Here is a 5,298-nt window from a genome sequence, read left to right on the forward strand (position 1 = left end):
ACTCCAAGTTTTTGGATTCTGGTTTCTTTCCCTCTAAAGGAGGATTCGATAGATAAATTTCGTTTGTGTGCGGTCCACTGAAGCCACTCTATAGCCCCTATTGACTGATTTTCACTAAGTCTATAATAGTTTGCCGGTATGATGCCTATAGTATCGGGTTTAAGATAATTTCGGCGAAACACGTGAGAGCACACGCCAGGAAGAGTAATTGCACCGCAATTAAATGGATCAACGCCTGTTACTTTAAAGAGTAGCGTACGAAACGTTATACATCCTAGGAATAGTAAAACCGTGTCGTTCTCACAATAACTATTGAGTTCGTTCAGGAAGTTGAAACCTTTACCTGTACTAACTTCGAAGCTATGCCATTTTAAGAAGGCATCTAAATTTTTCCTTGTAAAAAATTGACAACCATACGCTTCGATAGGGGGAGATTAGTTTCTATAACATAGTTGGTTTCATTCGGTCTATTTACATCAAAATTGCGTTCTACTACATTGAATAAAAAATGTAGGAAATACCCTTTGGCTGCGTTGGGTATACCAAAAGTAGCGGGGAACTTTGCTAAAGCTACAGGGATGAAATTATAAGAATCCAGAAATAGCAAATTAAACAATTTCATTTCTTAAATTCGAGTTCCGTTAATTTTCAAAGACGGATCGAATTTTTCATCTCTATTTATGATTTCTCGAATTAGTAACTGATTATCATAATTACTACCAAAAAGTGACATTATGATGACGTTCTTAACGGCATGCAATTGCATTAAATAATCTGAAAATAAAGCTATAGGATTACCGCCTGAAAATTGTTGTTTACGCTTACCAAACTGACTACACATAATACAGTTAAAATTTAGGAACGTTTCATCTATACAATGCTCACACACGGTTATGCTGACTAACAGGATAGCCTGGTGTTCGTAGGCTCCTAACTTTTCCTGACAAACCTTCGTTTGCACGCTTTCTATATCAAAGAAAATGTACATAAGGTTTGGCTGATTAGGTTTAGGTTTCTTAACGGATGGCACTTTCAGAGGTTTGTTTGTGATAACCTGGATATAACATAAGTGATTGCTGGGCTGATATTTCTTACAGACCTGGCAATATATCTCATCATACGTATGCATCTCGGTTCTTCGGGAAAAATCAATAGTATTTAAACAGTCTTTACAGTGAAAAAGACGCTCACAGAGGGATTTTTTGTCGCTGGAAGATGCTAAGTGGCTTTGATAGCATTCATCGCCTAAGAATTTTCGCAAACAAGACCCACAAGCTATCTTGGGGCCTTGGCAGATAGTGGGTCTCATGCAACTAAAACAAAAGTCATTACATTTATGCGATTGTATTCGCCAATAGGGTACGAGACATTTTTCACAGAATCGGTCGTGATTAAAAAAGGTCTTAATTTTGTAATAACGTTATAATAGTTATTTACATTCAATAAAAAGAGGCGGGGCCTAGTATCATCGGGGTTGTTTTCACCTAAAATCAAGATAGGAACGCTAGTTTCGAATTTGTACACGAAAATAGAATACTGACTTAAATAAATTTTGAACCTTTCAAAAGACTCAGCCGTCCCACACTCACTAGGCTGCCCTTTCTCCGGCCATAAAACATAGTTCTAAAGCAGATTCTTTCTGCATTTTGTTTTCATCTCTAGATTTAGATATTTATTCGTAATGGGTCATTATGGTCTTGTCTTCGGTTGTATCATTAGCATAAGCTCTATGGGCTATAGCCACACAAAGGGATCGGGCTAGGCATAGGATATCAGAATTGACTATACGTACAATACCTAGTCTATCTTTACAGAATAGATTAAAAGGTTTAATCCCTCGGGCTACAGAGCGCCCTTTACCCTCCGGTATTCTTACAATGCTAAAAATCAGTTTAATAGGACATAGGAAAAATGGTTCCATTTTGTCATCATAAAGCATAAGACCAAGCTGGTCGAAAATAATATTGGGGTCAATAAAAGATAGTTCTAGTTCGGACCTACAAATATTTGCCGCATTCTTTAAAGTAATTTGGACGAAATCTGTAGGCCTGTACTTACTAAGAACGCATTTGGTTACGGTACATACACTAGCGACGGGATCTTCAGTAATTCTAAGAACTACCTCTCCACCATACATGTTAAAATGTTTGTAAAATCTCTCACTTTTTCCTATTATTTCGCAAGAGGGTACGGTGTCAATAGGTGCGGACTGGTCCGTTTCTCCTCCTCCCCATTGTACGTCGATATCATCGTCAGAAAGCGCTTCTTCAGATCCGTGCTTCCTCTCTAAGGTATCGTTCAATAGTGTCTCCTCTGCGGGTGGTCCTTGGTCCGTTCGGTCTAAAAAGTCGGCTATCTCTCTGTTGAAGTCGGCGATTTGAGCTTCTTGTATACCACGCTCAATTTCTTCCTGTCGTTTCGCTAGGCGATCTGCGTATTCAGTTCTTAAGGGATTAGGAATTAGATTCCTTAGGTTTTCCAATTCTTCTATGGTAGCACAGTCCTCTGGTACTCGTGCAACTGTTTTCAATACTCGAGTAAGTCGAGGCAAGCTTGATTATTATTTAAGTCATCCTGTACTACGAGTTGTGGTAGAGTCTGAGGTCCGTACAACGGATCTATTCGCAGATAGGCGCATAGGAAAAAATAAAACTCGTAAATTAAACGTAACGGCCAGGTTTTTTTATAGTTAGTTCGTTCAAAGTTGTACGGAGAGTTTTATAGTTAGTTCGTTCATAGTTGTACGGAGAGTTTCAAGATCCATGTTTAACTTTCGGTGTTTGAAGTTCTACTGTGTATTTTGATCTTTTCCTCAGCCGGTTTTATACTAAATTTCTTAATAGAAACGCCCATATTCCTCAATCATTTAACAATGTCCTGATTTATTGCCTCCTCAATCACCAGATGTTTTCTCTCAATGCATTTCTGACACACGCATGTTAATAGTTTACCGATTTTATAACAAAATAACGTTGGATTTGCTTTATGTCAAATAAATTGTCAACAAAAGAGGGGCCTATAAATAGAATTTTGTTACAAACACAGCACATAAGGGACAATACTCAATTGCGGTTGATAAATAAAAACATGGTGTGTAAAACGTTTCTAGTGATTCTCAATTGTGAATATAGCCTTTGTTATCTTCATGTCTGTTAAATAATAACGTTCCTAATTTCTCTAATAGGTCATAAAATCATTGTACATTTTTCAAAAAAATGCTACCTTAAGCCAACGAAATTTCTTAATAGACACGCCTACATTATTCAATCGTTTAACAATAGCCTGATTAATTGCTTGATCTTATCAGTCAACGGATGTTTTTCTCACTATGCATTTTCGGACACACGCCTGTTAATAGTTTACCGATTTTATAGTAAAAGAACGTTGGATTTGCTTTATGTCAAATAAATTGTCAAGAAAAGAGTGGGATATAAATAGTTTTTGTTACAAACACTGCAAATAAGGGACAATACTTTATTGGGGTAATAAATAAAAAACATGGTGTGTAAAGCGTTTTGAGAGATTCTCAATTGTGAAAATATCCTTTGTTATATTCACATTGTACACTTTTCAAAAAAATTCTACCTTAAGTTGTGTAGGCGAGAATTCAGCCTACTCAATTAAAAAAGAAATGAATGAATGAAGTAAATTCCAATGATAACAAATGGTTCGGCCAACCCCCCAAATCCCTTGCCTGAACGTGTTTACGGAATAGGCAATAAAATATTTTTAATCATTCATCAACCCGGTAGCAACTAGACATTTAAATATATTATATTTAATTCCTTAAGAGGCTAAATTTCTAAACTTTTAAAGAAGAGACAGTGCCCACTGAGCTAGTATTCGTTATGAAAATGTTCACTAACGGAATGAAATTCTCAAAACAAGTCGTATAGCAAACATTTGGCGTCTTTCGCATGGATTAGAACAAAAGACCTTTCTCCAGCGATGTGTATACAAAAGTCGTATAAAAAAGATTTAAACGTGTATAATACCGAAATGAGATTGATTGGGATGATTTCAGAGTACAATGGTAATTTTCGCTACTGGCTAGTATAGTGATAGACTATAATATCTTTAATAAAGAACACAATTGATTGTGAAAGGTTTGTAAATAAAGAAAGCTAAACCTAGAGCAATTTGGTCCTATATGGACAAAGAATTCTAGTGGTCCAAAATGAAAATATGGATCCGCCTGAAAAGGGAATAAGACTTTGGAGCACTGAATTATAAAAATATTAACCCGCATCATGTGGACGTTATAGTCAAAGTATTTCTCTTATCATTCAGTAATAAAAACGGCACACAACGTTTCGTCTTCTAACGTTCATTTGTAAACCCTAAATAAATAAACCTGTTAATCCCAGTAAAAAGATGTAAAAAATCAGAGACTTTGTGAGAATGACTGAAACAAACAAGGATTTGGGCATGATTTTTCTACCAAAGTATTCTTAATCTCGTCAAAGTTCTATATGGGCGTAAATATCTGTTAATGTTTTACTACCCAACTTGTTAACAATGTTGAAGCCCCAGCTATTTAAGATCGGCTTAAGAGACTTCATCGAGCGTGAAAAACACAATATAAGGTTTGCGATAAAAAGGTTAAAAAATGTACTTTTTTTTACAAATGTTTTGTTTAATCCTAGATTGATACAGCGTTTACTTGAGATGTAAGCATAGAAAGTTTTTTATTTAGCTGACAGATTGAAGGTAAAATGGGGTATTTAGGATAGCTTTGTTACATTATTTGATACGGTAAAGATGATCAAAAAGCGTTATTTCCTTTAAAAAAGAACGAAATTAGTCTCCTAGTCTATAGTTCTGGAAAAATACTCCTATATTTTCATGGTTTCGGTTAACGCACCAGAAACATCTTGAATTTGTTGAGACTTGTCAGGATAATGGCTTCGGGGCAAACCCCTCGAATGAACTAAACGTTTCGTGGTAGGAAGAGTCACCAGCTAACAAAGCAATAAATCACAAAATAAATTCCATTCATAACAATACAACTGGTTCGACCATGCCCCTAAACCCATAAAGACACGTCTTTATAGTAAAAATAAAAACGGATGGGGATAAATCCTTTTGTTATGGATCAAGTTCAACCTCTTCCCCCTAACCCCCTTTTAATATCATAAAACTAGGTGGGTGGTCCAATTAAAGAAAGGACAATAAATTCCAATGTATCTAAAAAATCTATGATCATCAGACAACAATCGAGGGAAGCACCACCCTAAAGTCTGAACATCTCAAGAATAAGCGACCCTAACCACTAATACTAGTGTTATCATATTCAAT

This window comes from Phalangium opilio, unplaced genomic scaffold, assembly GCF_054372755.1.
Source record: "Phalangium opilio isolate 3A_F unplaced genomic scaffold, DU_Popi_V2 ptg000088l_1, whole genome shotgun sequence".
NCBI lineage: Eukaryota > Metazoa > Arthropoda > Arachnida > Opiliones > Phalangiidae > Phalangium > Phalangium opilio.